Raw genomic sequence first — 13,144 nt, 5'->3', positions numbered from 1 at the left:
GAGTAAATCTTGAAAAACCCTGTTTTTGACAACATTTTCGCCATTCTAGGCGCCATCTTGCATTGCATTGGATCGGAATTGTTCGTGTAGGATACTTATAGTGTAAGGACCTTAAGTTCCAAATTTCAAGTCATTCGGTTAATTGGGAGATGGGTATCGTGTACAAAGACGAACATACACTCATACACACACACACACACACACACACACACACACACACACACACACACACACACACACACACACACACACACACACACACACACACACACACACACACACACACACACACACACACACACACACACACACACACACACATACATACAGACCAACATCCAAAAACCACTTTTTTGCACTCAGGGGACCTTGAAACGTATAGAAATTTACAAATTGGGGTACCTTAATTTTTTTCGGAAAGCAATACTTTCCTTACCTATGGTAATAGGGCAATGAAAATAAAAATCATGTAAATTTTAAGAAAATGTTTGATCAAGTTAAAACTAAACCTATATAGTTGGTTGAAATAATGCTTTATTGTAGCCAAATTCCAAGCATCCTAGCTTGTTATCTAATAATGAATGAGTAAGCCTTCAAAAAATCACTGTTTTTTAAACAATTTGATGACTGATAAAATTCTACTCGATTCCATTCTTTTTGTTATTCAAATCAAAAATCCATTGGCCTATGAAATTTTCAAGGGAATATCGAAATAATAAGTGGCTTACTGATCCCTTGAAAGCTCGATGGATGAAAAGTTTATTGACCGAAGGGAAGCTGAGGTCTTAGTTTCGACTCGATCGGCTTTTGTCTGTTTGTTTGTACCGCAGTTACAGTCGCAGTTATTGTCCGATTTGGATGAAATTTGGTATACAAGTTCTTTGAAACAAGGCCCAGAAACGTATGTGTAACGATTTTTGATAAGACCTCCGGTTTCAATATAAATTATTGTGCCGCTCTAAAATGTGCTGTATTGAATGAATGGTGGTATCCTTGGAATGCTATCGATAGAGGACAAGAGTTGTGTTGTCAGCGGTGAACCTTGAAACGTCTGAGCCGCTCCAAATCATACTGTATTTATTAATTGAAGAAAACTTCTCACTTGATTGCACCATTTCTTCCCTTTTCAACACGATATTTCCCTGTTTCATAGATGAATATTTTCTAGACCTACCCAACCGGCCGGAGACATCACAGCTTAGTTGATTAGCTCTTGTTTTCGCTTTAGTATGAGTTAGGAAACCGACTTGTGAGCATAAACATTCTGCATAGGCATAACAAGCCGCCATAATATTGAATCCACTTTCCATGAAAAACATTATTAGCAACCTCCTGTCATTGGCACCAACATACCCATGTTATTTAGAATCCTCACTATAGTCTGTGAGACGATTCATCATCTAAATCTCCTACTGCATATCCATTTTTCTGTCAGTTGAACGAATTCTTATGATCAATTGTTGGAAAATTTGTAATATTTTAAATATGTGGACGATATGAAGTTACCTCCTTGAGACATTTATAAGTCCGGTGTCCCTGGAAACAATGTCTTTAGCACTTTCAATGGAGTAAATAATAGATGTTTTTTCTATTGGTCAATACTATAGCCATCTTGTCTAAAGACTAATGAGCAAATTTATTCTATCCTAAATTACTACTTGAAAAATTGAACAGTGAATTTCTCATTAGGAACTCTTACTGCTATTGTTTAATTAATATGTACACTTATTGACTGCACTATAGAAGCTAGATTCACTCAATCACTGCTCTGCTCTTTCACTGGACACTACTTGAATAATCACTACACTAGTTCAAACGGTTTCCTCCTCTTGAGCCCCCGCACCAACCCTCCATTGTCTAGCAGCTGGATCGCCTCGACGTTGTCATGTTGGTGCAGTCGCCCCTCGTGCCTCTCCGCATGGATCTCGGTGGACACCAGGTCGACGTGCAGGTCTCTATGAAGATCGCTGTTCCTGACATACCAAGGAGCATCCACAATGTTCCTTAGCACTTTGTTTTGAAAGCGTTGAATGATATTGATGTGGCTGTCTTTGATACACCCCCAAAGTTGTATACAATACGTCCATATTGGCTTTAAAATCTTTTTGTACAGAAGTACTTTGTTTCGGATTGAAAGAATGGAGTTTCTTCCGATCAGCCAATACAGCTTCTTATATTTGATTCCAAGCTCTTCTCTCTTCTTCTTGACATGGGCCTTCCAGCGAAGCTCTGCGTCCAAGGTCATACCTAGATACTTGGCATCATTAGCATATGGTACAACTTGGTTGTTGATAGTTATTGGTATGGGCAGGTCCTTCTTATTGGTAAAATTGATGTGAATCGACTTTGTTTCATTCAATTTCATTCTCCACTTTCTAGTCCAATCTTGAATTTTGTTGATGGATCTCTGAAGTTTCTCTGTTGCAATATGAATATTACTGTCTACTGATAATATGGTTGTGTCGTCTGCAAATGTTGCTGTAGTATTCTCATCAAGGCTGAGAATATCGCCGGTATAGAGTAGGTAAAGAACTGGTCCCAGAACACTGCCTTGGGGAACTCCTGCTTTAATTTCCTTCAAATCAGAATATGAACTTTCATGCCTGACCCTAAAGTATCTGTCAGTCAGATAGGATTGTAATATATCTGTATATTGCTTTGGTAGCACTTTTTGAGCTTGAAAATAAGACCTTCATGCCATACTTTATCAAAAGCTTACCCTTTATCAAGGAAAGCTGCTGAACAAATTTTTTCTCTCTAAGCACTTCTCTATCACATTTATATCCTATGCCTTGATCATGGTGGCCTTTACCTGGCTTCAGTAGCATTATAACCTCTGTACTTTCCATATTCCTGGTACCAATTTTAGTCTGAAAGAAGCATTCAAAATGTTTGTTAATTTCACTATTGCTTTCCTTGGTAGGTGTTTGAGGACTGAGCCGGTTATCATGTCAAATCCAGGGGTTTTTTTGTTATTCAGATTCCTTATTTCTCTTTTCACTTCTTCTACTGCGACACAAATTATTTCTTGATTCGGCTGTAAGATATTCTCATCCGCTTCTAAAGTTTCCTCTCCACCTGAGTTGATTGGCTGGAAAACGTTTACAAGATGATCCGCAAATGTCTGTGCCTTTTCATCACTACTCCTTGCCCATTGTCTGTCCTGCTTTCTGAGAGGAGGAAATTGTTGAATGATTCGTTTTATTTTTTTAGCTGCCTTCCAGAGTGAGTAGTCCATACTGCATTCTGCTGTCAAGTTTCTCAAGTAACTATTAATTGATTCATCCTTGATACATTGAATCTCTCTCCTTAGTTCTTGAGTTAGATTGTTCAAAACTCTTTTGTCTTGGGGGGAACGTGATTGCTGCCATCTCCTTCTAGCTCTTCGTTTTTCAACAATCAATTCTCTGATTTCCGCAGGGTAATTATTTCCAGTGGTTCTTCTTCTGATTTGTGGGGTATTACACCATGCTGCCTGTTGGATATCAGTCACAAACTTCTCCAACTCCCGATCAATATGTTCTTCGTTTCTTAATGGTGAGTTCAATTCTATTCTTTCCTCCAGCATCTGTTGGAAGCCATCCCAATCAGTGCGGCTATTTGCTAACGCTGGACAAGTTTTTTCCTTCCGTAGAATTGAATCACTCAGAGTCATAATGATGGGTGAGTGGTCGGAATTAAGGTCGAAACTATCCTCTAAATGCAAATAATTAACTGATATATTTTTTGTCAGGAAGAAATCTATGAGATCTGGGATTTTCCTCGTATCGGTGGGCCAGTAGGTTGGATTGCCAGTTGAAAGGGCTTCGCACCTCATCTCATTCATTGCTTCGAAGAGCTGTCTTCCCTTGTGGGTTGTTAAGCGCGATCCCCAATGCACGTGCTTTGCATTGAAATCACCACCAAGAATGAATTTTTCTCCTAACATATCAAGCAATGTCGAATACTCCTCTCTTCTGATGGAATATCTGGGAGGACAGTAAATAGCTGCAACAACGAAGTTATAATTTACTGCTTGAACTGCTACACCTATCAATTGAATTCTATCACTTTCATGTTTCACTTCTTCATGATGTTGTAGATTGTCTCTGATAATGATGGCACTCCCACCCCTCGCGACATTGCTGGGATGTAAAGCATGATAGATCTTAAAGCCTTTGAATTTGATAAACGATTGATTTGTGAAGTGAGTTTCAGATATAAGACATATATCTATTTTTTCTATGTCTAGAACTGCTTCTAACTCCTGTTGCCGTTGTAACAATCCATTCGCGTTTCTATTCCATTATTTTTAGTGAATGAATCATTCGATTTTCAGTAGTCTATTCAGTTCTAACTTCTGAAATTTAGATTGTAATGAGGTGATTATTTGCTCTTGTCTATCCAGTTTTGTCAAGATTAGCTGCAAAATATTATTGTTGCCTTCTCCTACTTCACTTTTTGGCTCTTCCAATTTCGATCTATTTTCTTTTGAGACAATCTGGGCGAAAGTCAATTTCTTAACTGCACTACCATTGTTTAGATTGTGAGCTTCTGTATTTTCCGTGATTTTTGGTGGGATATTTTGAATGATTTTTTTCGTGAATCTGCAATAGTTTTTGTTTTAGTAGAATTCCTGATTTTTTGCAATTCGATTGCAACAGTGCAACCTCGATAGCTGGCTGGATGTGCTTCACCGCAATGAATATATTTTGGTAGAGCATCGTTGGGTTTCAAACATTTCTTTGTTTGGTGTTTACCTGCACACTTAACACACCTAGGCTCCTTGTTACAATATTTTTGAGTGTGGCCGTATGCTTGGCAACGTTTGCATTGCGGTATCAGATTGGCCTTCTTCAATGCTTCAACTTCCACTCTACAGCCAAGTATATTTTTCAATTCAAATACTGTTTTTATATCTTCTTCCGCGCTGAATGATACCATGAACATATATAATGGTTCTCTTGTCTTCCACCTCAGCTTGTTTACAACTTCTAGAACTTTCAATCCTCTTACTTTCAAATCTTCCAGAATAATTTCTGAACTACAAGATTGATGAAGCTTTTTATTCATCACTCTTATTGGTCTCGACTGTTTATCTTCATAGGAGTGCCAGTTGAGCACATCTTTAATCAATTCTCTGGAATAATCCGATAAGTCTCTGAATCAACTGCATTTACTTTAAATGTTTCTTCACTTAACAGTTTTATCCTAAATTTGTCAGCTGGCGACACTTTTTTTCAAACTCGTAAGAAGTAATAGATAAAAAAGTAAGAAGAAGTAATAGTAAAAATAATAGATGACATGGATAAATCTTCACAATATACTGTACTTTCTTAATGGCCCTTCTCATTAGTTTGAAAGTTGTAGACTATTCATGAGCGAGGTCTACTATTTGCAGAACTACTAGTGTTTGATGGTTAAGTGGTAGAAAGTCTCATAGTTGAATAGTTGTATTGTGATGAGGGTGGTAAAGTATATGAATTGATAACTGACAACATTTTTTCCAGTGCTATTCACTTTAAACTGGTAACTTATTTTTTGCTGACATATTGTTCTTCTTATTTGCAGACTATGATGAAACTCTTCTACTGAAACCAGTGCCTCAGCCTACAGCTGGATGGAAGAGTGGAAGTACGGCCGTTGAAAATATTGATCAAATAAGGTGAGAGTAATAATAGTCTGATGAATAGTAATAATATTATTATTCTGGTGAATAATAATAGTCTGATAATGAATAATATAAACATGAATCACACTGCTACTAACTACTAATAGAAACACACTATGTTGGCCCTAGTGTAGAATATGTGACTATCACAGATAAACCCAGCTAACCCAGCTTATGGGGTTAATCCAAAAATTCCATCTTCTTCTTCTCCTTCTTTTTCTTCTTCTTCTTTGCCTTGCATGGGAACTCCTAAGTTGTTGTAAAGGGTAATTTTTCCGCCCAACAGAAGTATCTACATTCTATTCTCATGATTTTTTCACAATTTCTTAGTCTTTTCATTTAAATCTCATAATTTATTTCAGGGCTCTCCAACCTACGGCCCGCGGGCCACATCCAGCCGTCGGATGGATTTTGTCCGGCCCGCCGAGAGTTATTGCAACAGATTTTTAAAAATATATATTTATACACATTTTTGACAACAACTGTGAGTTCAGTACTCTTCTCTTACTAGCCACTCCATTCTTAATAAGTGTAAAATTAGCTGTAAACAAGCAGCGATCAACCATTGTGAGATATTAGCAAATGGTCTACACGGACTGTACATGTCCCTGTTTGAACGCTACAAAGAAGGTAACCTACTTCCATTTCACAGTTCTCTCCCAGAAAAAGAATTTAAAAGTATAAAAAACCATGCTCGAGCTATGTTTTTTCTTTTTGGATCTACCTACAAGTGTGAGCAGACATTTTCAAAAATGAAGTTTGTTAAATCCAAATACTTTCTTGTCAAATGAAAATTTGAAATCAATCCAAATGATCGGAACCACAAAGTTTGATCCTAAATGGGCGGACAATTCAGGTGGAAAACAAATTCTCACTAAAAATGAGTATTCTCTTTTAGCATGGTAGCTTTTTATAAACTCATGCATTGTCAAGTTTTCTTATGAGCTTTTTACTCTCAATAAATTGGACTTAGTATTAGAATTAAATTAATTGTTTTGTTTCTTCCTACTTAAACATACTTAAAACTCCTTATATTATATAATAATTGTACACCCCCCAAATCCCCCGTCGTGTTTGTCCCCACAAGTCAAATTCCACGTCCATCCTAGTTTCCATCCTGTTTCCATTGGCCCTCCTAGCCTCCTAAGAATTAACAATGTGGCCCTTGGATAAAAAAGGTTGGAGACCCCTGATTTATTTCATTGCGTTATTGGTTGATTTTTTCCATTTTCCATCTATTATTCTCCTCTCAATTCGCTAAGTGCCAACTTAGCTGATTTGCCACTTAAAAACTCGAACTATAGTGAGGTTCACGTTATAATGGCAGTATACTACTGACAATAGTGTTGCTATCCTTGTCTCTCATGAAACAAAGCCGATAGCGCTATCTCTCTCTAGCTTCGCAATGTTTTGACAGAGTATTACTTTTGACAGTGACTGTACAGAAGTAAACAAACAATTCTCAGCCGTAATTTTCTCCTTCATTCTACCAAACTACTTCAGTATACAAGTCGTATAATTGATTTAAAATTTATTTTTGAATAGGCTACATGAAATGATTTTTAGGTATTACTGTATAAGAAAAACAAATCAAAATACCTGAAATGACATTTTAAAAGTTGGTAACTAAACATCCTAGACTTCATCCATGCTTCAGTTAGCCTACAAGTGTAGATTATACCTACTCGTACCGGTATAAATAATATTAAAAGGTTATTTCAGTTGAAATTATTATTATAAATAGGATTATTTTTCTATTATTAAAAAAAAAATTGGAATAGAACACCTACCAAATAACTCAATTTCTGTTGTCTTGAAGTTCAGATTGGTGTATCATAGCTTTCTAAATTAGCCGCCATTTCAGGTTTGTATGAAAAAATCTGATCTCAGTTATGAAAGGAAATTTTTGAATCAAATTATGAAAAAATATATTCTATTGGTGAATTTAATTAATTTTACATGAAATTGATTTTTTTATCAAGAGAATGAGAATTATTATTAGATCAAATTTAATGGGATGAATTGAGTAACAGCTGTGTACACTCACTAGCAAAATGGAGAGACTTGGCAACGTTTTTCTCCTACCTTTCTTCACTGCCATTATAACGTGTACCTCACAATAGCAAAATTGGTCGAAACACTGCCTTCTCAATTAGTAGTTCCTTCAGATCTCGATGCATCTATGATCTGACCTTTCACTTAAGTGCTATGTTTAAATTGATTTGTCAGGGAAAAATCTCAGTGCCAACCAGAATCAATTACTTGAAGAGATTGCACGTGACAGAAATACCAAAATTTCCTACCGGATTAGAAATCAATAAGGTGTCACTTATTATTGGCTCAAAGTGGACCAAAGTTTTTGGATCATATGAAATGGAAATGAAGTAAGTTGATTGAATTAAATGTTCTAAGTATCATTGTCACTTCACCTATAGCCAACCGCTCGAAAATAGTCTGATGGAAATTGGAACACATGAGTTCCCCTCACCTCTCCAAGGACTTTGCCAATTCGTCAGGCGTATTATAATCGACGGAGATCAGAACAGGTGAGTGCAACGTTGCCGACGCTGTTGAAACGTTGATCAACTCTTATTTTGCAACGTTGCACTCATCTGTTCCGATTTCCGTCGATTATAATACGCCTGACGAATTGGCAACGTCCTTGGAGAGGTGAGGGGAACTCATGTGTTCCAATTTCCAACAGACTCCCTTGAACCTGGAAAAGCTGACAGTCAAATAAGATTGTGTGAATTTGTGTCTCGAATGAAGAAAAAAATCTGTTGTCACCCTCACACAACTTTCCTTGCCATTATGAAAATTGATCACCTGACGCTAGTGTTCACACGCATCTCAAGTCCACTATTGAAATATCTGAACCAGCTGGTGACAGGACAATAACACTGGAGACAAACGAAGTATGCTATCTCTCCATTGTGAATGATTTAATAGAATCAACAGTTGCCAACAGATTGCAATTGAATAATACCATTTTCTCGAATTTCGAGCTTATTTTCAATTTAAGATAAAATGTTACTGGACATTGATTGTAGTGATTTTCATTCTCAATCTTTTCTACCCGAATTGAATTTTTTTGTTTAAATTGTATCTGAAGCCTGATAATTGGGAATCTGAAATGAAACTTTGCAAAGATGGGGCGGAACTCCTGAAACTTTTACAGATATGAGACTTATTGCAGTTGATAGAGCTCATTAATGACTATTTTAGATATGAAATTAATTGGAAATCGTTGGGGCCGTTTTCGATAAAATCGCGAAAAACCCTGTTTTTGACAACATTTTCGCCATCTTGAATTGCATTTGATCGAAATAGTTCGTGTCTGATCCTTAGTAGGGGTAAAGTGAGAGTTCTGGAGAAAAGCTGAAGAAAAGCTGGAGAAAAGCTGGCTCAAAGCTGCCCCGAAACTGGCTCAAATCTGCCCCAAATCTGATTCTTGGTTCTAACCTTGCCCAATCCAATGTAATCTGATCTAACCTAACCTAGCCATACCCCTAATCTCACAATAAAACCTCAAATGAAGATTTCCCACTTTTTTGGAAAAAAAAAACTAGATCCAGCTTTTTTTTTATTTCTTGAATAACTAAGAAACCATTAATTTTACCAAAAAATTACAAGAATAACTTTTTCAAGTAAATCTAATAACGAATCCATTGACACCCCATTTGTCAATATTGAACAGAAAATATGGAAAAAGTAGATCCAATTTCTTGAATAACTAAGAATAATTTTTTTCAGTAAATCCATTATTTGTCAAGGGATCCTAACTCTGAAACTGAGCAACAAGCATTTTCATGTTGAGACCCTTTCTTAAACCTCAGCACTAAACCCCCTCCCCCCACAGGGGGGGGGGGTTGGACAGCTTGACCCTCTGCCTTCAACCTGAACTACTTGAAAACTCACCTCAGGTTGTATTAAACATTTATTATAAAAAAAAGATCATGAGTGTTGATAAATTTGGTCGATATTTGTATGATAAAGATAATAATAGTGATATTAATGTTGATATCAAACATTTGATTCAGAATTTTTTCCATTTTTTACAATGTATACCATTAGCTGCAACTTTCATACCAAACATCAATCTCAATAATGAAAAAGAATGGAAGTATATGACTGATCCAAACTTAATCCAACAATTCTCACTTTCTTCTGGAATCTCTTTTAAAGAATGGTATGAAAAAAATGTAATGAATATAGGTGAAAAATCTTAGGTTTAGGTGAGTACACCCAGAAAGAAATTGTAGATGTAGGTGAGTACACCCAGAAAAAAATGTAGGTTTGGTTACCCAGACCAAGAACATTATTCAACTTTAATGAAAAATCTAAGCTCATATGGATAGCACTATATCATCACAGTCAGTATTTTGCTTTGAAAGGAGCTGATAAATTGAATAATAATATAAAATGCTTTAAAATTAAATTTGGAGAAAATGGTTGGAGATCAAGACAAGAACAATTCTACAAATCAATGGGATGATACTGAAGGTAAAATATTGTTACATTTGTAGATAATACTTTTGATTTGAATATTGTCTAGTTTTTGTTATTTTATAGAAGATTTATAATACTCTTTTTACTGTTCCACTCAGTGGTGTATATTCAAACTCATTATCATAGAGGATAAAACAGTAGGCACTGGTTTTTTCTGAGAAATTATTTGTTGTTTCCAATGTCAACTTTATGTCTATTGCACCAGATTTCAATAGTTCATTTTGCTTACTACAGTCTATAACAACCAATGGTGCATATTCATCGAATGTTTTATAATCAATTGATGTACTGCTGTTATAAGGATAGTATTCATTTTGGAATTCAGAGAACATGTGATACAATAAATGTTTATTACCAACAATATTTTCATAGGGAATGATTGAGCATTTAAATAGAGATTAACATTGTTCAGATTACAGAAATCAAAATGTGACCTGTTAGCAGTTATAACATTTTTCCTATTCTTTTGTAATCCAAGAATAATGAATCTAGGTTTCAATATGTTTGAATTTGTCTTAACTGTCCATTGAAGATTAGTAGTTTCAGGTAATTGTGGAAATTCATGCAATTCCCATGACCTGAATGGAATGGTAATTGGTATATCACTATGTGTTAAACTCAGCAGATCAAGACGAACAGTGTCAGAAGCATGTATGTAGGGTACTTTCCATTGTAGTTATGTAATATCAATTTTCACCGATTTTGCTGTTTCTGATTCAATACAATTTAAGTCTGATGATGATCTTAATAGAACAATTTCCTGACGAACATTTAATAGAACTTTTCTATAGTCTTCCATTACACCTAACCACATATCCAAAGGAATGCAAAAGCAGAATTTATCTAAACTTTTCCATCCAGTCAACTTCCATCCTGCATTGTCATAATTTTTTCATTGAGTTTTGATTGACGTAGATATTTTTTTCATGGTTGTTGTCAATCCTACATTACGTGTGCGATCAACTTCAACCCCTCCCAATTCATATCTGATTTCATCAAATAGGTATGCAACTCCATATTGATAAGTGAAAAGTCCTTGGTTTCAACATCATTCTTATCTTTCACTTTGATTTTACCTTCAATTATGAGAAAACTTCTACTTGGAAGTGTATAAATATCTTCTTGTTTTAAACTAATTCAAATTTCATCATTGTAATTAAATGTCTGTTGAATATATGGTGTGTGAGTGATATACTCATATTTGGTAATACTCTCATCAAGATATACACTCTGATCAACAAGTAATATATCTGATTTGACTTCTTTCTTATACATTTTTATTATATATTTTTTCTTCTCAATACAACCTGAGGTGAGTTTTCAAGTAGTTCAGGTTAAAGGCAGAGGGTCAAGCCGTCCAACCCCCCCCCCCTGTGGGGGGGGGGTTTAGTGCTGAGGTTTAAGAAAGGGTCTCAACATAAAAATGCTTGTTGCTCGGTTTCAGAGTTAGGATCCCTTGACAAATAATGGATTTACTGAAAAAAATTATTCTTAGTTATTCAAGAAATTGGATCTACTTTTTCCATATTTTCTGTTCAATATTGACAAATGGGGTGTCAATGGATTCGTTATCAGATTTACTGGAAAAAGTTATTCTTGTAATTTTTTTGTAAAATTAATGGTTTCTTAGTTATTAAAGAAATTGAAAAAAGCTGGATCTAGTTTTCCCATGAGATCCTTATTTTTTGTTCAATCTTGACAAATGGGCTGTCAATGGATTCGTTATTAGATTTACTAGAAAAAGTTACTCCTGTAATTTTTTTGTAAAATTAACGGTTTCTTAGTTATTCAAGAAATAAAAAAAGCTGGATCTAGTTTTTTTTTCCAAAAAAGTGGGAAATCTTCATTTGAGGTTTATTGTGAGATTAGGGGTATGGCTAGGTTAGGTTAGATCAGATTACATTGGATTGGGCAAGGTTAGAACCAAGAATCAGATTTGGGGCAGATTTGAGCCAGCTTTGGGGCAGCTTTGAGCCAGCTTTTCTCCAGATTTTCTTCAGCTTTTCTCCAGAATTCTCACTTTACCCCTACTATCCTTATATTGTAAGGACCTTACCTCAAGTTCCAAATTTCAAGTCAATCCGTTAATTGGGAGATGAAATATCATGTATACAGACGCACATAAACTCATACACACACACACCACACACACATATATATATATATATATATTATATATATATATATATATATATATATATATATATATACAACCAATGCCCAAAACCACTGTTTTGGACTCAGGCGACCTTCAAACGTATAGAAATTTAGAAATTGGGGTACCTTAATTTTTTTGGAAAGCAATACTTTCCTTTCATATGGTAATAGGACAAGGAAAGTAAAAAAGGGGGGTGTGATTGCAAGATAGTAGTTCTGATATCTGAATATATTTTCATTGTTTGGATACATGAGAGAAGTCCGGAACCAATTTTTTTATGCAAAATTTCCTTGTGCTACAGAATGGCCCGACAACCTCGTATTTTCGGTTCATTTTCCAGCTTTCAGCTATTACCGCCAAATCCAGTGATCGGACAGAAAATTTCGCTCTCAACTTTTCTCTAGATTATAACATTTTGAATAAAATGAGATCATTCAGTACTCTCTATCTCCAATGAGTACTGAGTTATGATTTTTCAAAATTGAGTAGGATTTTAAGGAAAAAAACAATTTTGTATATCTTACCAATTTTGTATAATGACTTCTATCAACACCATACGACTAAGGAACAAAGAGTTGGGAATGAAACCACTGGCATATCAACTAGAAAATCATAGTAGAATATCACAGCGAAATGGCACTCACTCACTGACTAACTGACTGACTGACTCACTCACTCTCAGAACTAAAAATCTATCGTACCAAAAACGTTCAAAATTGGTAGGTATGTTCCAGTTGGCCCTTTGGAGGCGCACTAAGAATGCATTTGGAAAAATTGCCAATGATATGCCCAAAATCTGTGTTTTTTAGAGTTTTCTCAGCTTTATC

The 13,144-nt window shown here is 35.5% G+C and overlaps 1 protein-coding gene across 1 annotated transcript in view; it reads left to right on the top strand.

Annotated features, from left to right (window-relative positions):
• LOC111055214 overlaps positions 1–13,144 on the top strand; it is a 128,632-nt gene that overhangs the window by 26,678 nt on the left and 88,810 nt on the right. Inside the window, exons 6-7 of the mRNA XM_039437457.1 lie at positions 5,551–5,644; positions 7,880–8,034. The gene's annotated coding sequence lies outside the window, so the exon portion shown is untranslated. The remainder of the gene's footprint in view (positions 1–5,550; positions 5,645–7,879; positions 8,035–13,144) is intronic.

This window comes from Nilaparvata lugens, chromosome 11, assembly GCF_014356525.2.
Source record: "Nilaparvata lugens isolate BPH chromosome 11, ASM1435652v1, whole genome shotgun sequence".
Taxonomy (NCBI): Eukaryota; Metazoa; Arthropoda; class Insecta; order Hemiptera; family Delphacidae; genus Nilaparvata; species Nilaparvata lugens.
Note: the sequence above shows the minus strand (reverse complement) of the source record. Positions and strands in the feature narration are given on the sequence as shown.